This window comes from Cryptomeria japonica, chromosome 7, assembly GCF_030272615.1.
Source record: "Cryptomeria japonica chromosome 7, Sugi_1.0, whole genome shotgun sequence".
NCBI lineage: Eukaryota > Viridiplantae > Streptophyta > Pinopsida > Cupressales > Cupressaceae > Cryptomeria > Cryptomeria japonica.
In genome coordinates this window covers 31,937,359-31,964,173 of record NC_081411.1, presented here as the reverse complement: position 1 = coordinate 31,964,173, position 26,815 = coordinate 31,937,359, and positions in this window count along the sequence as shown.

Genomic DNA, 26,815 nt, shown 5'->3' with positions numbered 1-26,815 from the left:
CTTGATACACTAATGGTAAGTGGATGGAATGGCTTGCATGGCATGTATCCAAGGTCTCCCCAACAACAAATTGTATGGCAGAGGAAGGTCCAATACCTGACAGATGATATGCTTCACCACAAGGCCCACTCAGATTGGTAGTACAATAGCTCCTTTGGATGAACACTCTACATCATCATAAGCTTTGATTGTGATCTTGTAGGGATCCACTAATTCAATTGCATATCCCAATGTAGTGACTAATTGGAGTGTACAAATATTCAGGCCTACTCCATTATCGATCAAGACTTGCTTGATCCTATGCCGGTTGATAAATCCTTCAATGTGGAGTGAGGCGTTATGTGGTCACTAGAAGGAAGAGTTGTCACTTTCAGAGAAAGTGAGACAAGGTGATGACCTTAAATTTCCAACCATGGCTTGAAATTGATCTATGTTCAAATTTGCAGGGACTGACACCTCTTGGAGACCTTGATCCAATATTGTTTTATGAGATGGAGATAGGCGCAATAGCTCTAAGATAGATATTAGTGCAGGCATTTTGTCTAACTGGTCCACAAGGTTATACTACTTTGGGATAGATGTGGTGCCTTGTGGAGCTTCTTTTATGGTAATCTTACTACGACATGTAACAACATTGCAAGTGGAGCTGGGATTCTTGATGGTAATAGTTGCAATTTGTTCACTGGCATCTTATAAGTGATTCACAGTATAATTATACACTGCTTGCATGTAATCAGTGGTGTCTATGTTTCTCCCTGAAGTGGAAGGGCCTCTTTGATCTTGTGATAGAAGTGGATTCTTGAACATCAGGTGATCATTATTTTTTGTCTTTGGGTCATGTCCTTCAATTTTGATTTCCCCTTGGTCAATAAGATCCTGAATAAGATCTTTCAATCTATGACAATTTCTTGTCTTATGTCCTTTTCCTTAATGGAAATCACAATGTTCAGTATCTCTCCACCATGTAGGTTTGACTTGAGGTTCATAATTTGATGTTCTGGGTAAAGTGACCAAATTCTGAGAAATCAACTAATGTAACACAGTTTTGATGGGTTCCCCTCAGGGAGTGTATGTTCGTTTTTGTTTTTGTTGAAGTATTTTGGGTTCATCTTGAGATGTGATGCATCCTTGATTTGGAGGAGTAACTGTGTTATTATTGGGTGGAGGATTTTGTCCTACAAATCCAACCATAGGTTGGGCACTTTTGATAGTTTTTGCATCCACAACCCTGTCGTTGATGATATTTTTGTTTTTGTTCCAGAAGTTTGGTTTGTCACTATTGAAGCATGGATGAGGGGCATCCTTTGGCTCATTGTAGATTTTGATTAGCCCTTTTTTAATGAGAACCCGTTCACACTTTAGACCTTTTGTGATCATGTCATTGAAGGAATCCGTGTCTTTGAGATCCAGGTGAAATTCCATTTCGTCATTTAAGTTGGAAATAAAAATTTCCACTAATTCCCGTTCAAGTAATTGAAGTGAATGTCTACTAGACATTTGACACCACTTTTGCAGAAAGACCAAAAGTAGCTCACCTGGTTTTTGTTTAGTGTTACATAGATCAACCATTGTGATGTCCCGTTAAATGTTGTGTGAGTAATATGATAGGAACTTCTGGATTAGTTCTTCAAAGGTCCTAATTCCACTTGGTAATCGGGAAAACCATGATGTGGTTGTTCCTCCCAAACTCTAGGGAAAGAGTCGTATTAGGTATGTATCCTCATATACCACTTCTAGGCATGCTGAATGGAATTCTCTAACATGATCACGAGGATCTCCTTTTCCTCTATACTTTTCAAACTTGGGTGTTTCAACCTCATGGAAAAGGTGGCATATGAAGATTCCTATCAAAGGGATAGGGACAAATATCATTAAGTGAAAAATGGTTTGTTTTTACGCCACTATGAAGTTGCTGGGCGAGATTTTCAACTTGTCACCTCAACATCTCTATTTCACTTGGAGGAGAAGGAGGAGGGGGATTACCTTGATGAAGGTTGTATCTAATGGGATCTCCACCTCTTTCTTCCTCATTGCGACTTTGTCATTTTGATGCTTATCTTAGTTGTCCAACATCAAAGTCAGAGGGTAGTTTGGCTCCCTCTCGAGCAAGTCTCAAAAAGTGAGCATCAACATTTCTCTTGAGTATTTCGTCAAACAATCCATTAAAGAGAGGGTTGTGTTGTGCCCTTTCTATCATTGCAGGAGTAGGAGTACCTAGATTTTCATCATTTGCGTTTCCTCCAAGGGCTTCTTGGAATTCATTGATATTTTCCTCCTCTTCTTCTTCCTCAATTTCTTGTTGACTAGTTCTAGATCTGGTTTGAGCCATTTTGTTTATAAGTTTTTGTTGAAGTTGGGTGAAAATGATGATGAGTTGTTGATGAAATGAGAGATTTATTTTTGGTGTGGTGTTTTGCATATGGATCTCTAGCACTTAAAGGTAGATGTTACCAAAGTTCTTTCTTGAATTTCTTGTTGTGTTTTGACAAAGTTGATGTGATAAGGTGCAGAGAAATCTGAGATGTGTTACAAACTTAACTACCTGGTAATGAGAGGATTCACTCATAGACTAGTTTTAACCTGCGTAGAGATGTCTCTTAGGATGAACTTATCCTAGATGTAGAGATACTCCAAAAAGTGATGTTTTGTGTTTGATCCAAGCAATATCCAAAGAGAACTTAGGACAAGAAACTCTTAATGTTTTGAGAGTTGAAATAAAGTGATGATGTGAAGGTGAGAAATGGATGAAATATTTTTAACTTCAATAAAAGCTTTGTGTCACATATGGGACAAATTCTATCTCTTCTCTTTTAGGTGTTGGTGGCATTTCTTGAGCTACGTTGTATGTGATACAAATTTCTGGAAAGAAGTCGGGGTTGATCTTGCCTCCTTGGTTTTTGTGATAACTCAAAGCTCTATATTGCATAAAAGCTCTGCGGTTTAATGACTCTTGATCAAATTCATTTGATTTCCCTTGAAGGTAAAGACGCATGTGATGTAAGAAGGTTCTATTGGAGACAAATATTTGTCTATTAAGATAGAAGAATTTCCTCCTTTTGATTAAAGTCTTTGAGCTTAATCGTCCTCTCTTCAAGTTGATGTGTTGATGAATATTCTTCTTTCTCAAGATGTGAAAAATGGTCATATAGTTTGATACTCTTGCTCTTTGTTTTGGATCCTTTGTGTTGGTGTTCTAAAAACATTTTGTGTTGAATGAATACTTGGTTTTGGAAACTGATTGTTGATTTTTTTCTTTCACAAGAAAACAAAGCAAGCACACAAATACAAGAATGTTGCCTCAAAAGGCACAAATAAGTATGGGTCTAGATCAACCCAATCTTTGGAATTTTTATGACCCTTTCCTTTAGATGTATTTTAAGGTGTATTTCCAAAGCTTGAAGTTGGCTCAATTTGCACTTGGTTTTGACTAAATGAAAACACTTCAAACACTTTTTATCCTTAAGGTCAAATGGCCAGCTGCGATAAATTTAGCCCACATCTTGATATTTCTTTGACTTTGGTACTACATACCTTATGAATCCCATCGTGGTAGGTAAGGATGTGATATACTAAGTCTTGCATGAGCATAACAAATAGATGATCCCTATGATGGGGGAGTCATCACTTTCATCAAGCCACAAGTGACTTTTCAAAAAGCTATGTTTCTACTCAAGGAAATATGTATGGTGAGTATCTTGGGAGCAAAACCATCTATGCTCTTGCACTAAATTATATCACAAATATCCTCAATCAATAGAATAGGTGGGCTACTACTTAAAGGTGTTTAGTCATGTTCGACGTCTTTGAATATAAGTTCATTCTGCAGTGACTCACTTAAGAACCTTGTAACTTGTGGTGGGGCCCATTTGTCCTTTCGGCAAGTTACACTATAGGAACAGCTATACCCAAGGCTACAACTTTCTCTCTCACCTAATTTCTATAGTGGCTTGAAGGATTTACCACACGAGGTTGTTCCCAAGAGTAACGATCCCTTGGCAGGCCTCTCTTAAAAAGATAAAAATTTGAGTGTTACTAACACTTTTCTCTTGCACCTAGGACCACAAAAGCCAAGGGAGAGGATAGTGTGTGTTAGAAGTAGGACCACTTGACCAACTCCTTTTGCACAAGTGTGTCAAACATGAAATTCACTTGTTCTTTTTAACTTGCCATTGCAATGTGATTTAACTATTTGGAGATGTTGCTCCAACAATCATGGTGTCCTTTTTAACTTTCAATGGCAAAATGTGTTGTAATCTAGGAATTGGAAATCCTAGTCAACTGAATTAAGAGCACATTTTGCTTGAAGTAAATCAATTTGAGAACAACATTGACAAATTGGGGATTCTTTTTAACTTGCACAAAATGAAGTGTTGATTGTGAATTTTAGTTTGATGCAAGAAATAAAATTTGCCTTGTTGATTTTAAGCACCAAAAGAATTTATTCCTAACTTCGCAAAAAATAAATTTTTGTGTTTGTTTTTGTGATTCTTTTTAACTTTGAACAAGTGTGATTCTTTTTAGAGCTCTAAATGAAAGATGTGGTTCTTTTTAAAACTCCAAATAAATATGTAGTTGATTTTAACCCAAAAGGAAAATGAATTTATTTTATCCTAACTTGAAAGACAAAGTTAGAAATATAAACAAATTTATTTCCTAAGCTAAAATTGCTAAAAAAATCCTATTGTAGGGGTTAGTTAAAACCTGCACAAAAGATAATTAGTTAGAAAAATCTGCATGTATTGGTGGGCTTCTAGAAGCCTAAAAATTTTGGTTTTCAATTACAAGGAATTTTCTTACAACTCTCTGTTACAATAGCTCTACTCTATGTGAAAATAGAAGTGCTATTTAACATGAAAGAGCAACAATATACACAATAGCACTAAAGTATTAATTTGCGAAGGTGCTAAACTGAGAAAAAAAGTGAAAGAGAATGACATGTGTGTCATTTAAAACATTCAAAAGTTAGTAGTCTTCAAAATGATTGCTCTTTGATTCACATCGGGTTCACCAAATGATGCTCTCCTAAAAGGATTAGAAAATCTGTTTGATGGCAACACACACAAGAGCACAAAAAACAAAAGGTTAGTGTTAGCAACAAAAGATTATCCTAAACAGGCATATCAAGAGAGATATTAAGCATGAAATAGAAAGCATATAAACATAGAATAAAATAGCTAATCAAGATGCTCAAAGTTGCTCCCCCCTTGTTCCTCTCCTCTCCAAGTTCCACATGAGTGTAGCTCTCAACTTTTAGCACTAGCCATGGATGCCATATGGAGATTCAAGATGGTTGAATATGATAAGAAAATGCTATGAAAGTGTAGATAGTGATGCTATGAAAAAGCTCTATGCTAATACTAGTATAACAACAATACTCTAATGTGTCCTTCTTTGTTTGAGGAGAAGGGTTCTATTTATAGAAGAAATGAGGAAATGAATGGTTAAGATTGAGCAATCTTAACAAGGGTTAGGATTGAAAGATATTCAACCCATGTGAGACTTTCAACCCAATCCCATGTTGACAAGTGTCACCATGAGGAGGCTTGAGAGGAGAGACAAGGAGCATTAAATGCTTGAGGGGACATGATGGTTACCCTAGTCAAAGAAATAAATGCTTTGAAGAGACCCATGAGTCAAAAGGATGGTTAAGTTAGAGGAAAGTCTCTAACCAAAGGTAAAAGGTGAGTTAACCATAAATGGTTATGTAAGAGCCTTTAATGGTTTGGAAGACTTTAGAGGTTAACCATTTGAAGACTTAAAGCCTTAAATGCCTTTCAAAGACTTTGAGGACTTTGAGAAGTGACTCCAAGTTTCTTAGGAATGTGACAATATTTAGGGGATGGATTAGGCTAATTAGGAAGGGGTTAGAAGAATCTAGAAGGGATTTAGGCATGCAAGTGGATTTTGTAGGAGAATGCAAGTGGGAGGAATTTTGGGATTTTCAATTAAATTAAAATCATTTATTTCAATTAAATGGTGTAATTTGCATTTGGATAGATATTTAAATAAATATTAATTTATTTAAATGTGAAAAGGGAAGATAAAACATTTAATGCTTGAAAACTTTGAGGGAAACCATTAAAGGCTTAAGAAGACTCTAGAAATAAGCCATTAAGTTTGAAGACTTTAAGGGAAACCATTAAAGTCTTAAGAAGACTTTAAGGGAAGCCATTAAGTTTGAAGACTTTAAAGGAAACCATTAAAGGCTTAAGAAGACTATAGAAGGAAGCCATTGAGTTTGAAGACTTTAAGGGAAACCACTAAAGGCTTGAGAAGACTCTAGAATGAAGCCATTGAGTTTGAAGACTTTAAGGGAAACCACTAAAGGCTTGAGAAGACTCTAGAAGGAAGCCATTAAGTTTGAAGACTTTAAGGGAAACCATTAATGGTTTCAAGTGGGTGAGGATAAATAGGATTTTAAATAAATAATTTATTTAAAATAGTTGTACAACTTGCATTTGTAGGAAAATGCAAGTGGGTGGAGGATAAAGGTGATTTAAATAAATAATTTATTTAAAATAGTTGTGCAACTTGCATTTGTAGGAAAATACAAGTGGGTGGAGGATAAAGGTGATTTAAATAAATACTTTTTTTAAATGTGAGAGAAGATTTAATTAAATAAATATGATTTATTTATTTAATTAATTGTCTAAATTTGGTTAAGTGAATTAAATCAAATAAATTGAATAATTTATTTAATTAATAGGAGAAGAGGGTTAAGATGAATTAATTAAATATTAATTTAATTAATTATGGATTGATGGTTAAATAATCAAATAAATACTAAATATTCATTTAATTAAGTGGACAGATTTATGTGACTATACTACCTATCGGTAAACCAAATGGGGGCATCCATATCTGTACTGACTTTAGAGATCTAAACAAGGCATGTCTTAAAGATGACTTCCCCCTACCAAACATTGACATGATCGTGGACCTAACAACAGGACTTGCCATGGTTTCTCTCATGGATGGCTTTTCAGGGTACAACTAGATAAAGATTGCACCAGAGGATCAACATAAGACAACCTCCACATGTCCATGGGGAACATACTATTGGAATGTAATGCCTTTTGGTGTAAAGAATGCAGGGGCTGCCTATTAAAGAATCATGACAACCATCTTTCATGATATGATACATACCATAATGGAGGATTATGTCGATGACTTATTGGCAAAATCATTAACAAGAGAAGGTCATCATGCAATATTAGAGAAAATCTTTGATAGACTAGAACAATATCATATTCGACTCAACCCAAAGAAATGTATCTTTGGAGTAACCTTAGGGAAGCTTCTAGGATACATTGTCTCAAGAAAAGGCATTGAGGTTGACTCAGCAAAGGTCAAAGCAATCATGGACATGCCACCTCCAAGGAACATCAGCCAGCTAAGGATGTTACAAGGGTGTCTACAATCCATCTGAAGATTCATTGCACAACTAGCAAATAAGTGCCATCCCTTTACACATCTGTTATGCAAAAACATCCACTTTTGAATGGGATGCTAGATGCTAGCAAGCATTCCAGATGCTTAAAGACTATCTCATGAACACACCATTGTTGGTTCCACTAGATCTAGGTAGACCTCTATTGCTCTATATTTCATAAACTAATACAACATTGGGAGTACTATCGGCATAACACAATGCAGAAGGGAAAGAGTGTGTTGTATACTATATCTCTCACACACTGGTCGGCTATGAACTCAATTACACACCTATTGAGCAAGCCTGCCTAGCAGTAATCTTGGAAGCCACTAAACTAAGGCACTACCTATTAACACATAAAGTAAAACTCATTTCAAAGATCGATCCACTAAAGTACCTACTCATCAAAGCAGCATTGACAGGCCGCTTGGCCAAATGGGTGATGATCCTGAGTGAATTTGGCATCGAGTATGTGAAGCATAAGGCTATCAAGGGGCAAGTTATTGTAGATCAGTTGGTCGATGCACCCCTCATAGGAAATCATCCTCTTATCTCTAATTTTCCAGATGAAGAGATATTCATGATCACAGTAATGTAACCATGGAAGCTATACTTTGATGGTTCATATACTAGGCATGGCTTGGGGGTAGCCATTATGTTTATCACACCTCAAGGTGACAGCATCCCGAAGTCTTATAGGCTAAATTTTCCATGTACAAACAACATAGCAAAATATGAGGCCCTGATCATAGGGCTTAGACTAGCCATACAACGGAAACTAAAAGAGCTATAGATATATGGCAAATCCCAACTAGTCATCCGACAAGTCACAAATGAATATCAAACCAAGGATGATAAATTCATGCCGTACAAGCAAATGTTGGACAATTTAAAAGGATCATTTATGAATATCACCTTGAGTAGACAACAAGAGATCATAATCGAGTTGCTGATGGCATGGCTAACATTGCATCTCTCCTAGATCTTCCACAAAATTCAACACACTACGAGTTCTTGGTAGAATAGCTTTGGATTCCATCTTATGATATCCTCAAATCTAAGATGATATGTTGCCTTGTTGATTTTGAATCCCTATGGTATGGTGATTTCTACACCTACCTTCACAATCACACACTTCCTCCTAACCAATCGAATAACCAATGCAAAACCTTTATTCGCCAAACCACTCGATACACCATCATTGCTGAAACCCTATACTGACGCAATCTTGATGGTACTCTCCTTCAATGTTTGGAACAAGATGAGACAACAAAGGCCTTGGAAGAGGTCCATGAAGTAATTTGTGGGACTCACTCAAGTGGTCCTTCCTTACCAAAGAATATCATGCACGTTGGATACTATTGGTCATCCATGGAAAATGACTCCTACTATTTTGCCAGAAAATGCAAGAAATGCCAAGTTCATGGAGACTTGATACATGCACCAGCACAAGAATTACAACCAATCACAACACCATGGCCCTTTTGTCAATGGGGACTTGACCTTGTGAGTAAAATTCAGCCATCTTCATCCAACAACCACAAATTCATTATTACCACCACCGAATACTTCACAAAGTGGATCAAAGCTTTTCCACTTTCCCAAGTTACTAACAAGCAGATCACCTCATTTATCCTTAATTACATCATCTATGAATATGGTGTACCCATGTCCATCATCACAGATAATAGGCTTCCGTTCAAAAATCAGAACGTTCGTGAGCTCTATAAAAAATTCCACATCCAACACCACTTTTCCACTCCCTATTACCCATAAGGCAATGGTCAGGCCGAAGCATCAAACAAGAACATATTAAGAATCCTCAAGAAGATAGTCAATGATGTTGGTCGGGATTGGCACGTTCAATTAAATCTAGCACTATAGGCATATTGAACTAGCATTCAAACCCCTATAGGCGTAACTCCCTACTCACTGGTCTATGGCACAAAAGCCATCCTTCCTATTGAGGTCGCAATACCATCTCTACAGGTTTCCTTGCTTAATCTGATAGATGATTAAGCATATAGAGTATCAAGTCTCCAAGATTTAGAGCTACTTGATGAAAGGCAACAAGCTGCATACAACCATCTCAAAGCCTATCATCAGTGCATTAGTAGAAGCTATAATCATTGAGTTAAACCTTGTGCATTTGAGGTAGGTGATCTTGTTCTTAGAGAGAATCCTCATAACCAACCAAACAGAGAACATTAGGGAAATTTTGAATCGAACTGGCTGGGTCCATATGTTATCACTGTTGTATTTGGGTTCAGGGCATATCAATTGGCTACTTTGGAAGGAGAATCGCTAGCAGATCCAATCAATAGCACTCACCTCAAATGGTTTCATACATAAGTTGTACAAAGCATCAGGGTCCAGTACATATTAGAAAGAACACCAAAAACATTCAGATAAATGTCGTGAAGAAAATACAAAAAAAATCAAAATAGTAAAGAAAAATCATGCATCCAAATAGTGAACCACTCTGGTGGTACCTTGGGTAAGTACGATGGTGAAAACCTAGCAAACAAGCACCACTCATAAAGGCTTTGGCTCCATTTTCTTTCAAAATTTTTATGATCGTATTCATTACATCCACTCATCCATCAATCAAACCATGGCTTGTTATTGATCTGCAATCAAGGATAATACTTCATGTGTCTTGCATCCTGACATTTTCATAGTCATGTCTAAACTAGGGGCAATGCCCTTAACCTATTGATGGAAGTGGAATTTGAATTACTTGTGATTCAATGAGTTCTTCATTCAAAACAATCTCACAAAATTCAAAAACATTCAAAAACAACTCACAAAATCCCAAAACATCATCAAACATCAAAATCAATCAAAAAAAGAAAAAAAAAACAATGGTAACACATAATATCCTTTATACATACACAATCGAAACAAACATCAAACAAACATTTTGAGATACTGACAGCACGACCACTTATCAAAACAACCAATAAATAAACATTGGCACACAACTGTCTTCACAAGGATGCATCCTTCCTTACAAAAACAAAGACAAGATAAACATTTTCTTTGACAAAAAAATTATGTTTAAGCTATCAAGTACTTGGTCGGTTTGTTAGTTATTTATTCATTTTATATTAGTTTCTTACACTACTATGTGATATCCACAAGTGATTAGAGTAGTTAGGATGATTCCTAGGTATCGTTTTGTTTATTGTCTGCGAATTTTTCCAATGAAGTTCTAGGGCATGTACTAATGGTGTCTATGTGGGAAGTTCAATAAGCTATGTGATCTTATTCAAAATATAGTCATAGATCACTATGGCTTGCTGACTAAAGCATATACCTCGACCATATGATCATGAACCATTATGGAGGGTCCACATTCTTTATCTATGATGCTTCCTCACAGGTACAATTCTCCAAACTTGGTTTCTACTACCTCGTCCAAGATTGATACTACCATGCTCAATGATGAAAAATAAACGCACTATGGATTGTCATTCCATCTCATCTGTTTATATTGCTTTCTGTTTCATATCACCCATCCATTTGATCATTCATTATTCATATTTATGGTTTTGTATGCAAGTGTGAACAAGTTAAAATATGAGAGGTTATTTAATCATAAATTGGTCTTGGATACAATCATGATGGAGTTCTCTGATACATCATCAGTGCATCATACAATTTCTCACCAACTTGCATTCATCTATCAAGAACACATGACATCATTATTCGATTGCATTTAGTTTCATTTTAATGCATCTAGTTCATTATCATTTACTTGTATATAGGTTCATTACATCCATTTTTTTGATATTTATTTAAGTGCATTTAATATCATTTAAGTTGCATTAATTATCATTTACTTTCATTAGCATCATTACATCATTTCATCATTGCAAAATAGAGGCATTTAGATTCATTTGTATAAATTTCCCATCATTTCATTTACTTCCATTATTTAGCCATTAACATACATTCATTTAGTCATCTAGGTACAGTTAGATGTCTTTTAAATCATTCAGAATCATTGATCATCATTAAAGTTTGTTTGCAATACATTCATTGAGATTCATTTAGTTGTAGTCATTTGCATCTATCTATCCATCTAGTATATTCTTATACTCATTCATTTCATTCTCATCATTTCAAATTTTATCAAGATTCATTAAGATGCATTCATTATTCTTTTAATTGCATTAAGGTGCGGTTATTCATTGTCTCTTAGTTGCATTTATTTGCATTATCAATTCACTTAGTTGAATTTTAAGTCATTTAGAATCATAACATAAATATTTGTCTCAACATTTGTTTATTTCATTTTAAAGTGCATTCATTTAAGATCATCACATAAACATTTGAATCACCATTTATTTATCCATTTTGCATTCATTTTTAACCATCTATAAACATTTACATAAGCCATTTGGTTCATTATAGTTCATCATATCACACATGAGATACATCTCATCATATCATAAACGCAAGTAATATCTATCTCATAGTCAACATCATTCATTCATCATTTTGCATACATCATCATCAGGGCATTACATACACAAATCATTACAACACATCATACATATATTAACCTACATCCACATGTTAGCATCACATTCATATAGACATCATAAATCACATTACATATAGAAATAATCTCATCAACATATACATATAGCAATTAAAAACATCCATCTAAGCATAAATCATAAATCATCATCCTGCATAAATCCATACATATCATCAAAATGTATATCACAAAATATGGGATCTCCTCATATATCACATCATATATAATCTCGCAACACATACATGTATCAGAGTACAGTGATGTCAAAAATATCGGCTACCAAGAGCTATCTAAGTCACAATCCAAAATGACAATGTAATAAATGTGTGAGCTTGAATTTCATCCTTAGAATATTACCTGTAATAAGTTAGTTTCACAAAATACAATGAAAATGTATACAAGAAATCCAAAATCCACCAATGAAACTACATGAAATACATATTAAAATAAAACATTATTTTACCTTCATGATTTATGTCTCATTGTGTCCTACCACTGTTCCTAGTTGCAGATGGTGTGCTCTCAGACAATGCACTGTTGGCTTCCAAGATGGCATATGAAGAATGGACTGATAACTTGTAGTTAACTGATAGTATGATATGCAAAGCAACATGATTATGCTAAAATGATTATGCTATATGATATTTTCTATTGCTATTTGCTATTTGCTTCAAAAGCTCACGGATGCATAAGATTGGCTTGAAGACTATTTTTGAAGACTCTTGAAGATTAACTTCTTCTCAACTGAAGCTCCTGATTTTATAGACCTTGAGAGGAGTAGATGATGTGGCTCAGATCAACGGTCATGATCAGATGTACAGATTTGAATGGCTATGAGCAAAGGTGAAGGTTGAGAGAAATGGGGAAGGAGAAGACAAGAGTCACTCATCTCACCTTGACTGGGTTGCTGACTAAGAGAATCTAGGGATGGTTGGAGGAAATTTAGGCATGAAAGGACAAGTGGACTCAAGTCCTTCCTAAGATGTAGGGGGTGTTGGAGAGAATATAGGAAATGGTTATGAAATATGTGTACTTACACAATTTCATTAAATTTGGAAGTTGAGGATAAATGATAAATTAATATTTAAGAAATATTAATTTCCTTAGCCACATGTTGAATGAGTTTGCAAAGGGAAGATGAAGTCGAGATGGAGGATGAGCTGGAAAAGGGATTAAATAATTTAGGGATTATTTGGAGGAGATAATTAAATTGTTTGGAGGAGATAATTAAATATTAGACATTTAATTAACTTGGTTACAGGAATAATTAAATATTAGATATATAATTAATTGGAAGAATAGGATAAATGAATTAATTAATAAAATATTAATTAATAGAAAGACATTAAATAAATTAATCTTTTCAAATTAACTATTTAATAGATGAATAATTATTAAATAAATATAAAATATTTATTTAATTGCTCATAGCCAAATTTTAGGTGTATACATTTTGCCCTTCTTTGAAATGATGTCAAGACAACATTGTTTCAAAGATTAAATCAAGTCTCGATAATGCCTGATAGAAATTGAAAATCCAGATTGTGTGCCCCCTCAAGAGATTGATCATGAAATTGTTGAAAAGTTTAGTTGAATGATTAATCTCATGATAATTGATAAAAATTTAGTCAATTAAATTCATTTGTAAAAAACAAATTAAATTGCCCCATTGGAAATTAATGACTTTGCAAATAGTAAATATAAAATTAACCAAGGCTAATTTTAACTTCATTGTTATCCTTGTCAGCTTTTGGAGAGAATATTCTTGTTGAGGTGGCCAAAATGGTGATTCCCATGGAGAACCATCGATTCGAGTGTGTTCGGCGATATTAGTGACTAGCCGAGTATGGGTATTTGGTATGTATCTTATCCCGAGCTTGGTTTTCAAGTTTTCATTCAAGATTTCATGTTTTAGGCACTCTTTTTTTAAATTTTTGAAAATTTTGATTTTTTCAGTTTTAGATTAGCGCATTTGCGATTTAGTTTAGCACATATGCAATTTAGGTTAGTGCAAATGCTTGATTTAGCACATATGCTCTGTATGTTAGCGCATTTGCATAGAATGTTAGTGCAAATGATTAGAATAGCGGTTTTGTTTCATTTGTTAGTGCATATGCATAGAATGTTAGCGCAAATGCATAAAGTAGTGCATATGCATGGTCGAGTAGCGCATATGATAAAAAAGATAGCGCTTTTGCTTAAGTTTGAGATTGTTGACTGATAAATCAATAGATAGCTTTGATTACTAGATTAAGTAGCTTTGATTAGCTTGATTGATAAATTTGATGATCGAGTAGCTTTGTTTTAGCTTGATTGATAGATTTGATGATTTGAGTGCTTTGATTTAGCTTGATTGCTTTATAGATTTGATAGATAGCTTTGATTTAGCTTGATTGCTTGATAGATTTGATAGATAGCTTTTATTAGCTTGATTACTTGATAGATTTGATAGATAGCTTTGATTAGCTTGAGTAGCTCTAAGAAACCAATTTAGTTTTTGATGTAAGAGCTGAGCAGAGTTTTGAGTAAACTCAGTGATTGATTAAAAAAACATGACTGATAGTTTTAAAATAATTTGATAGCTTAAGTTGCTTCAATTTGATTTGATAGATTTGATAATTGATGATTGATAGCTTGATTGATTTGATTGATTGATAGATGATTGAGTCAGTTTGATTTGATTGATTGTTTTTCTCTTGACAAACAGGAGAAATTTGATGTTCTCCAATGTCGGGAGAAATTACTGGCCATACGTCATTTAGTTCCGGAGTTATCCTAGGCCAAGATTAGACACATAGATGCCTATGGTTTACATCATTTATTGTTTATTCTAGAGATTATGCATAACAGAGGTTTGTTGACTGCATTAGCTGAGAGATGGCATAGTGAGCATAATACTTTCCACCTACTGATGGGTGAGATTAGTGTTACCCTAGAGGATGTCTACAGGATTCTGCATATCTTGGTGATTGGGGAGCTAGTACAGTATGATTATCAGGATCGCATTGGGACTGAGGCTTGCAGAGTCATTTTTGCTGATGAGAGGATCAGTAGAGGAGAGATTCGATGGGTAGACATGGTGATGTACTATGAGACTTCCTGTTATCCTTGCTAGTTTGATTGGTGGTTTTATATGTCCTGATAGGCGATCTCGAGGCTTTTCAGTTGGATGGGGTGAGGTTCTTCTGAGCATGATGTAGCATCAAACGCGATATGCTTGGGGTGTTTGTATGCTAGCACATTTATATCATGATCTTCACCATGTTGTGTATGATGAGAGTGCTAGTTTAATGACAGGATGTATGTTATTACAGATCTGGTGCTGGGAGCACATTGTTGTTACATAGCCTATCCATCACAGAGTTCGTGGAGAGAGGTAGCCATATGTTTTTTTTTATGTGGGTGTTCTTACTTAGCCCAAGCTGCGTAAGATGGAGTATCGGCATTGGGTTCTTGATTCTTTGGATAACATCACTTGGAGACCATATGTTGATTGTGAGCCATGGATGGATGATGCATAGACATTACCATTTATCATGCAGAGTAGATATCTCATTGGTCATATGCCCTTCATTGGTAAGCAACAATTGATTGGTCAGATTTTGAAATAGTTTGGTATCATTTAGCCTATGCCTACTGGTGTGATGATTTATGCTCAACAATATAGAGAAAGGCGAGATTGGGGTCCATCTTTGTCATTTGAGATTGCTTGTGTAGAGTTTGTTCCTACTCTAAGAGTGGATTACAATATGAGATTACACACTCTTGATCCTAGGGTTACTGTAGAGTATGCTTAGTATTTATAAGCTCATCCATTCCCTCGGATTACGAATCCAGCAGATCCTCCTCCTAGCTCAGGAGATGATGATGATGATTCAGATGATCCTGTTAGCAGGAGACAAAGATGGAGATGAGAGCTTAGAGCTGCACATGAGGTTGGGAGAGTTGGAGATGATGGTGGAGATGGAGGTGGTGGTGGTGGTGGACTTGGATGGAGAGGACGTTGATTGAGAGTCCGTGGAGGACCATTTGGACCGGCTAACTGGATTGATAGACCTCGTTCTATGGGTGGGAGAGATGGTGGGCAGATTGTGAGGGATACTGGTAGGGTGGGGATGAGATCACCTAGAGGATTGCCAGTGACAGGGGGAAGGGTGACTGGACTGGATGGGGGTTGCAGGAGAGGTATTGATTTTGGATAGATTCAGCCAGATCCTAGAGTTATTGCAGCTCATGGTGGAGATGATGAGGATCCTGAGGATCATGTTCTCCAGATTAGACGATGGGTTTAGAGAGTTACTTGGACTGAGGTTCTAGTAGTTAGATAGGTTGGTGGTGAGGGGATTGGGATTCATCCACTACAACAGGATCTACCAGAGCAGGTTGAACCAGTGCAGGATATGCCAAAGCATGATACTATTGACAGTCTGAGAGCATAGATTGATCAGCTTTGAGCATAGATACAGACTCTTATGACTGAGAGAGACACATCTGTTAGGAGACAATATTATACTCAGGGTCTTCTAGATCATATTCAATAGGTTGGGATAGGTACTCTCTCAATGGACACTGTTAAAGCATTATTTCGAGCTGGGAAGGAGACTGCCCACTAGCGACGATGATATGAGGAGGTAGTTATCAGAACACCATGTTGATGGATACTAGCAATGGTGGGGTCATGGGACCTCCTCAGAGGAGTGGTGAGCATGGTAGATAGGCATCTAGAGGATCTTCTCGCCCATAGCCATAGAGACGGACATAGTCAGGTGGTAGTGGTACAGGAGGGCCGTGACCTTGATTTGAGGCACTTGTATTGTTGTATCTGATATCATTGTATACTTGGACTTTTATTGTTTTATGATGATCTATATGTAGACATGGTTTCTATATGATGATGTTGTTTTATATGCATGTTACTTTATTTGATGATATTCTACATGCTTATATGTTTTAATATTATGGATACAAATAAGTAGATGAATAATGATATGATAATATCTTACATGATGCAAATGATAAATGTTTCTAATTTTTGATGTATGCCACTAAATGATAAATGGAATGATAATGAAGATAATAATGATACACTATATGAAATACACTTAATTGAATGCAATTAACGCAATGATTTATACAGATTTACACATGAATGATTGATTTGTTTTTGATTTATATGTTATGCTTATAATGATTATGAATCTAAGTGAAAAAGATGCAACTAAATGATCTTTATGAAATGATAATGTAGATAATGATGATACACTACATGAAATGTACTTAATTGAATGCAATTAATGCGATGATAAAATGCAACTAAATGAAATGGATAATGATTAAAATGATTCTAAGGATGAATGCTCCTAATATGTTAAATGCAATTGTTTCTGTTTGTCCAAGTATACTCAATCTTTATTTATGACCATTGATCTATTAATGAAATGATATTCTTATAATGCAACTAACATATGAATGCTTATAATGCAGACGAATAATGAGCTAATGAAATGATCTAACTAAAAATTGTACTGCCATTCTTCATATGCTATTGGGTAACAGTGCTTGTTTTCATTATTGAGCTTTAAAATGTTGTAAGAAAATACAAGCAACTTGACATAATGATTCAAGATGACCTGAGTATTGCTTACATGGATTTTGATATAGCAAGTTAATACAAGAAACTTGATATAATGGACCAAGTTGACCTGAGTATTGCTTGCAGAACAGACAAGGAGTATCTCCATTCATGCATGACTTGGAACGTCCTCCTTGAATTTTTGTTGATCATATCCTGAGACAAGTTCATACCATAGTAAGAGATAAACCATAGACAACAATCAAAGAAAATAATCATGCTACATCATAGCTGCTCTAGTCATGAACATCCTTGAGTTGCATAGAGTACATGATTAGCAATAAAATCAAAACACTAAATCTTGTATGCAATTCACATGTTCTTATGGTCATTAACTGATATTATCATCTTGATGAATGATCTTTGATAATCCTTTATAGCTTGTTGATTGATTCTTCATTTTCTAAGTTTCATGATTCAGTTGTTGAGGAAATGCCTGGATTTTTGTTTCTTTGTTGCCCATTATCTGTTTCAAAACCCTAGGTGTTTTTTTGTTTTTCTAAGTTTTTCGAATGTTTTTGGATTTTCTAAATTTCAAGAGATCACCTTAGCAAAAGGAATTGGGATTTTGCCCCTAGTGGAAACAAAAAGATTTTATTATGGATATATGAATTGATCAAGATCCAAACCATAATAGGATACAAATGCAGATTGATAAATGTTGATAAAATCTAAGATAGTGACTACAACAAGTATATCAAAGATTGATAAATATTGGTAGGCTGCATATGTTTGGCTAAATGGCTCAGAGCAATGGATGCGAAAGATGGAATGGAAGTGATAAATGCGATAGGATGGAGTGGGTAGGTGCGCAAAGAAATCTCATGGATGGAGGAACTCACTTTGTAGATAGTGCCTGTTTACCAGGTTTTCACCATCTAAATTTATTGCATTTTTGTTGTTTTATATATTTTTATGGATTTTCTGCTTTTCTGATTTTTATTGATTTTTTCAAGAATTTATATGCCTTTTATTGATTTTTCTAGGACTTTATATCTCAAGCATAGAATTTCTTGAGATGGATAGAATTGATAGGTTCATCAAACTAATCACCTTCTGGGGTAGATAATTTGTATGCTCCTAATCCATATGTTGCTACTATGACAAAAGGTCCTAGCCAATTTGGTTCAAATTTTCCCTTCTTTTCCCAATCTTGCTGATTTCTCGGATTCTCCTTGAGAAATATGTCTCCAATATGGAAAATGCGCAGCTTGACTCTGTGGTTATAGCTTCTTGCCATTCTTTGTTGATATACTTTCAAATGATCTGTTGCATTTTGGCGACGTTCCTGAATTAGTTCTAGTTCCTAGAGTCAAGAGACTCTTTGTTCTTCTTCTGGTATAAGACCATGCAAGGATACTCATAGAGAAGGGATCTCTACTTCTATAGGTAATATCGCTTCTGATCCATAGACCAAACACTATGGAGTTTCCCTTGTTGGAGTGCGGACACTAGTTCGATATGCCCAAAGAGCAGGATTTAGCTGAATGTGCCAATCTTTTCCAGCTTCATTCACTATTTTCTTCAAGATTTTTAAAATAGTTTTGTTTGATGCCTCAACTTGACCATTACCTTGTGGATAATATGGGGTAGAGAACCTATGTTGGATATGAAATTTTTCACATAGCTCTTTTACATCTTGATTTTTGAATGGTCTTCCATTATCAGTGATAATGGTCATAGGAACTCCATAGCGACAAATTATGTAATTCAAGATGAATGATGATATTTGTTTTCTTGTCACTGTTGTTAAAGGCACTACTTCAATCCACTTAGTAAAATATTTAGTAGCAACTAGAATCAATTTATGGCCATTAGAAGATGAGGGATTGATCTTTCCTACCAAATCCAGGCCCCACTGTGAAAATGGCCATGACCCTGTCATAGGATATAACTCTTGTGCTGGTGCATGAATTAGATTTCCATGAATTTGACATTGTTTACACTTTTTAGCATAGGTGAATAAGTCTCTTTCCATAGTAGGCAAAAAGTAACCCATATGAATAAGTTTCTTAGCCAATGTTAAACCACTTGATTGTGTACCACAAATACCCGCATGAATGTCATTAAGAACTCTTTCAGATTCATCTTTTTCCAGACATCTCAATAATGTACCATCTAGACCCCGCCTATATAGGATATCAGCAATAATAGTATAGCGAGAGGACTAACGAATAAAGTTTCTTCGTTGATTACGAGATAATTCCATAGGAAGGATATAATCTTTTAAATATTGGTAGGTTTGACCGTATAAGGATTGACTGGTTCCTAATAAATGGAAAATTTGATAGGTATGTTGGGATTGGATGGTAGGGGTTAAGATCTCTTCCACAAGAAACTCATAATGTTGTTGATTCTCTTTATTTTGTAAGAGAGATGCTATTGTGGCCATTGCATTTGCTACTTTATTTTCATTTCTAGGGATCTGGGTGAATGTGATTCCTTTAAAGTGTCCTTTAAATTCCTCCACTAGCCATTTGTACAACATAAGTTTATCATCCTTTGTTTGATATTCATCATTTATTTGATTTATGACAAGTTGTGAATCACCATAGACATGTAGTTCTTTGACATTCCATTCAATGGCCATTTTGAGCCCTATAGCCAATGCTTCATACTCTGCAATATTATTGGTGCATGGAAATCTTAGTCTATATGATTTTGGAATTGTATGTCCTTGAGGTGTGATAAAAAATATTCCTGCACCTGATCCATATTGAGTATAAGACCCATCAAAGTACAATTCCCAAAAGTTTGTACTTACTGTCAAGATATCTGCATCAGGAAATTTGATATGCAAAGGCATGTCATTTTGTAGAGGTGCATCAGCTAATTGATCAACAATAACTTGTCCCTTGATGGCTTTTTAGTCAACATATTCTATGTCGAATTCACTTAGTATCATAACCCATTTGGCTAGTCTCCCTATTAATGTTGACTTACTCAATAAATATTTGAGAGGATCTATCTTTTCTATTATTTTTACAAAACGAATCAACATATAATGCCATAGCTTCTGAGTTGCAAATACAACTGCCAGACATATCTTTTTAATTGATGAATAGTTTAACTCATATCCAACAAGTGTTCTGCTGATATAATAAACTACTCTTTCTTTTCCTTCATCATTGTGCTGAGCTAGGAGAGCGCCTAATGATACACTTGCTGCTGAGACATAGAGTAACAAGGGTTTCTCTTTGGTTGGTGATATCAGTACTAGAGGACTTATAAGATATTCTTTTATTTGCAAGAAAGCTTCTTCACATTTGGTATCCCATTTGAATGGAACATTTTTGTGTAGAAGATGGGTAAAGGGAAGACATCTATTGGCCAATTGGGACACAAATCTCCTAACTAATTGCAACCTTCCTTGTAAAGATTGCAATTGACTTATGTTCTTAGGTGATTCCATCTCCATGATAGCTTTAACTTTTCCAAGATCGACTTCAATGCCACGAGCTAATATAATGTACCCAAGGAGTTTTCCAGAGGTTACCCTGAATGCACATTTCTTTGGATTCAATCTCATTTGATATCTTTCCAGCCTATCAAAAATCTTGCTTAGAATGTTCAAATGTTCTTTTCTTGTGTGAGATTTTGTGAGTATGTCATTGACATAATCATCCATGAATGTATGCATCATGTCATGAAAAATTGTCGTCATAGCTCTTTGATATGTCGCTCCTGCATTCTTAATCCCAAACGGCATGACATTCTAGCAGTATGTTCCCCATGCACAGGTGAAAGTTGTCTTCTCTTGATCTTCAGGTGTGATTCTGATTTGATTATATCCTGAGAAGCCATCCATTAATGAAAACATCTCATGCCTTGATGACAAGTCTACTATGATATCAATGTTTGGTAGCGGGAAATCATCTTTTGGACATGCTTTATTCAAATCTCTGAAATCTGTGCAGATTCTTATGCTCTTATCTGGTTTTGATACTGGTACAATACTTGAGACCCATTTTGGATAAGTGACCAATCTTATGAATCCCACTTGTAATAATTTCTTGAGCTCAGGTTTGACAAGGAGAGCAATATGTGGGTGCATCTTTCTTAGCTTCTGCTTAACAGGTTTTTCTTTTAAATCCACATTAAGATGATGCATGATAAGATCTAGGTTTAGCCCTGGAATATCTGCATAAGACCAAGGAAAATTTATTCATCGTTGCTTAAATAATTCCATGTATTCTTTCCTCTCTTTGTCTGATAATGAGGCAGCAAAATGAAATATTTTAGGATTCTTCGATGTATCAATGTTTACTACTTTTGTTGGTTCTATCAAGATAGCAGATCTTTCTTGAAAATATGCAGGAAAAATGTCAAACTTTCCATCTTCTGATGCCTCAAGGAGGTTTTCATCATCAGATATGCCTTTTATTTTCTCTTTTGATTGATCTAATGTTGCCATGAAATGGTTTTCAACAATAGGTCTCTTTCCTTGTTTTATTTCACTTTTGTGACTGAAAAGTTTGGCATTCTCCTGGCTATGAAAAACATTACTTGATTCTACAGTGGAAGATATCTTAGGTGGGATGGGTTCAATAGCGTTAAGGTACACAGCTAAGTCATGATCATTGGAAAAGACATTTAGTTTGGGGTTGTTTAAATTATCCCAATCAATTAGCTCAGGATGAAGAAGGGGTAAATCATAATCACTGTCATCATCAGGTGTTTCAATGTTCATGACATAATGATCATAATTTAGTATAGAATGGGTATTATCATAGATTAGATGTTTTTGAGGATTGTCTTTCTCAAGCATTTTTGAATTAGTCTTAACAAGATTAATACTAGCATTTTGTAGTTCACACTCAAGTGGTTCTTCAATTGACGTTTATCCCTTAAGTGAATGGATTATATCAACACACATGTCTTTGGTATTGCAAATTTCTTCTTGATTAACTCCATTTGTAGTTTGGAGTTGAAAGACTTGTGTACATGTTAAAGAGGATTCTTTTAATAGATTTTGTTTCCTTTCAAACTCATCTTCTTCTGGACTAATAGTTAGTCCAACTTGACTATCTCTTAGTTCTTCTATGGTTCTTCCATATCTGATCTTTGTTTGCACTTCTTGAGGCATTGTATCGTTGTTTTTGTCATTCTCTTTTCTTTTTGCATATGCCTCTTTTCTCTGAATTCTGAGTTTCTCTTGTCTCTTTTCTAATTTTATCTTTTGTTCTGTAATGGACAAGTCTTCTTTTGTAATGGCTACTTGATCTTCATTGTGTTCATTGCTTGATGTAGTACATAAATTATCTGGTCCCCATTCATACTCATTGGAATCTGTTTCTGAATTTTGATCTAAGATTACTCCACTATACCATACTGGAATGTCGTATGGTGCAAAAAGTTCTCTGATTTCTGTCATTTCTTTTTTTACTGCTTCTAGAATATTCTGTTCATATTTTTTTGTTGTTTGTATTTTTAGAATTTGTGGACAAGATTTTTCTTCACCTTTGACAATAGTCTCATCTTCTTTCTTTTCATGATCTTCTTGCTTCTTTTGCATATTGGCTACTATTCTGGCTGCTTGATGTAGCTTTTCTTGCCAATTATGTCCTTGAGAAACTAATTTCTTTCTCCATTTTTGCTATTGAGTATTGTGTTGCTTTTGATTAGACTTCAAATATCCTAACCCAGATTTATCTTCTGTTGATTGTGAATATGGAAAAATAGGTTCAGAAATACCTTGATGTTGCTTAGCAATTGGTCCTTTCCCTTCATATCTCATCCTCTGCATTATTTCCTATCCTTTACCATATTGTTTTATGGGAATATTGACTTCTGCTACTATTGCTATGTTTTTATCTTCATCTTTGTATAACCAACCAAGAATGTCCTTATCTTCATTTTCCTCCACAAGAGTTCCAACACTAACAAAGGTTCCCTTAAACATACATTTTGATTTTTCTGATGATTTTGATTGAATATCTGTAGGTTTTCCATATGACTTAGGGGAAAGTGGAAAGTTATTCAAAGAATATTTTCCCATTCCTTCATCATTTAACTTGAGTTTTTCTTCAAAAGTTTCCCATAACTTTGCTTGAATTTCCTTGGTAGGATATACTAATTCTTTGTTATGTGGAACTATGGTATCTTGTATTGGCTTCAAATTGTTGCAATACTGACTAGAATCTACAATTATAGTGATTTCTTTTCCTTTATGAGAAAATTTTACACATTGATGATATGTAGAAGGAACTGCTTGCATCTTGTGAATCCAGGGTCTTCCCAGAAGAATGTTGTAAGAGAGATTTATGTCTAAAACTTGACACAATGTATCCTTTTCCAGAGGTCCTATCCTTATTGGTAGCATAATAGTTCCTTTAGAAGAACATTCTGCTTCATCGTAAGCCTTGATGGTTATTTTCTTTTTTGGGTCCACTACATTCTCTGAATACCCCAAAGCTTTTATCAAACATAATGCACAAATATTTAAACCAGCTCGTCCATCTATGAGTACACGTTTGACACGAATTTTATTAATGGAGACTTCAACATGTAAAGGAGCATTGTGAGGATGTTGTAAGGAGGCATCATCATTTTTAGAAAATGATGAGTAATGAGGAGCTATAAGATGTCCTACCATGTTTTGGAACTAATCTATATCTAAATCCTTTGATACCATTGTTTCCACTAAAACTTTCTCCAAAATTTCCTTATGCATAGGTGAAATCTTGAGAAGTTTCAAAATTGATATTTGAGCTGGTATTCGTTGTAATTGCTCTACTAAATTGTATTGTTGTGATGTGGATGTTGTGTCTTTTACTATACCTAGAAAGGTAACCTTTGCTTTGCTTCTTGTGATAATGTTGATTGGTTCTGAAGATGGATTTTCGTTAACAATTATCACATTTACTACATCATCATATGTATAAGCATAATTCACTATGGCTTTCCCTTTGTCATTTTCCAATTGGGATGATTCACCTTTATCATAGTTTGGAAGTGGAGTTTTAAAAGCCAAGTGTGATTCATTTGTTTTATGGCTATCCACCATAATGGTTCCATTATCAATTAGATCTGTTTCAATCTTTGACAATCATTTGTTAGGTGTCTTTTATTCTGATGATAGTTGCAAAAATGATTGTCATTCCACCAGTTTGGCTTAATTGGTGGTTCATAATTTCTTGCTTCTAGTAGAACAATTAATTTGTTGGCAAGCAAAGTTTTTAGAGCTGATTCTAAAGATTCTCCAATATTTGTGAATTTTCTCTGAGGATTAGAGAAAAAGGACTTAGCCTTATTATTTTCTGGATTGTTATTGCTTGGGTTTTGACTTGATAGATTGAGAATTGGTTGTTGTTGTTTTGCAGTATTGTTATCATCATTTCCTTCATTGCTGACATTCTTATTCTTTGACTAGAACTTGGGTTTATCATTATTGTTGTTGTTGTTGTTGTATGAATTATTGTAAAGTTTTAGTTCTCCTTTCTTTACCATTGCGTTCTCTATTTTCAAACCATTTTCGATCATTTTGGCAAAAGGAGGACATTGCATCCTTAGTCAATAACTCATTTCACTGATAAGATTATCAATGAATATGTTCATTTTTTCTTGATCAGGTACATCCCAGGGATACCTATTAAACATGCATTTCCATCGTTGTAAAAAGATCATAAAGGATTCACCATTCATTTGTTTAACATTGCAAAGATCTAGCATTGTTATTTCATTCCTTATATTATAGGAATATTGTGAAATAAACCTATTCACAAGTTCTTCAAAGGATTTGATTCTAGATGGTAATCTTGAAAACCATTCCATTGATTGCCCATTTAAACTCCTAGGAAAAAGATGCATAAGGTAAGTCTCATCATGAGCAAGTTCCATGCTCATAGTACAAAATTCCCTAATGTGATCTTGAGGATCAGATCTTCCATCATATTTGTCATATTTAGGAATCTCGCAATGTTGTGGAAATGGTATCATATTTAGCTTTTTATCAAAGGGATATGGACATATGTCTTCTAATGAATACTTCTTGGAACTTGTCCCATTTTGCATGTCTTGTATCTACTATTGTAGAGTTTGTATTTGTTGAATAAAGTTCGAAAATGGATTATCCACATCACTTCTTTTATCATTATGTTCTTTTCTTTTGTCATCCCTTTCTTTCCTTGTTTCTTTGCTACTTTCTTTGTTCATATCTTCATTATTTTGCTCATCTGTGTTTTGTGTGTTACTTGTTTCCGCATCTTGTTTTAAGCTTTCTATGTTAAAGTCTTGTGGTAGTTTATCTCTAGATTTTGCCAACATCAAAAGATATTTCTCTTTTTGTTTTGCCATCAATTTTTCCATTAGCTTATCAAATGTGTAGTCTTGCTCTAGATTTCTAATGGTGTTATTGATTGCTTCTTTGTCAACAGCAGTAAATCAAAAAGTGGTATCTTCTTCCTCCATTTGTTGTTGTTCGTATTGAGCTCTAGTTGAAACTAGAATGTGTTTATCTCAAAGTTGTCAAAAAATTCCCAAGGACAAGATCAATAAGTAATTATTGGTTTAGGAAGATATGCTTTATTGATCTTACCACTATTGTTTGTTCGTTGGGATAAAGCGTCTCTTTGTTGAAAGGCACGTCTTTGTAGAGTTTCACCATCAAATTCTATACCGCTGCCACGTAAGTAGTGACGAAAACGGTGTAGGAATGTCCTATGTTTCAGTAAGATCTTATGATTGATACACAAGAATCTTATTCTCTTCTGAGTAGCTTTGTAACTGGGTTTTCTTTTCTTAAGGTGATATTTAAAAGTCATATAAGCATTTGATAGTTTATAAGTTCGATTCCAATGTTGGTGCAATTTTGGTTTTGATGTAACCTAAGTTCAAAATAGGAAAGATATATCCAAGATTAGGAACCTACTATAGATTGATCAAGCTTCGTGATAGAGGATTTGATTATCCTGATGAGAGTCTTGACAAGGATGTTGATTTTTGCACTTAAGATGTTTGAATCAATAGTTTGCTGAATGTTGATGTTTATAGAAGCTTTTGGAAATAACCTATAGGATTAGCAACCTAGTTGTTTTGAGCTATCTTGAAAATACGTGATGGTTTAGAGACAAACCTACTTCAAGGATTATTTTGATATCTTGACATTTTTATACTTTGATTTTGACTTGGTGCTTCAAGTGTTAGAATGCTTTTGTTTTATCCTTTTGATCACACTTTTTAGAAATTTGTTGATTTTTGATTG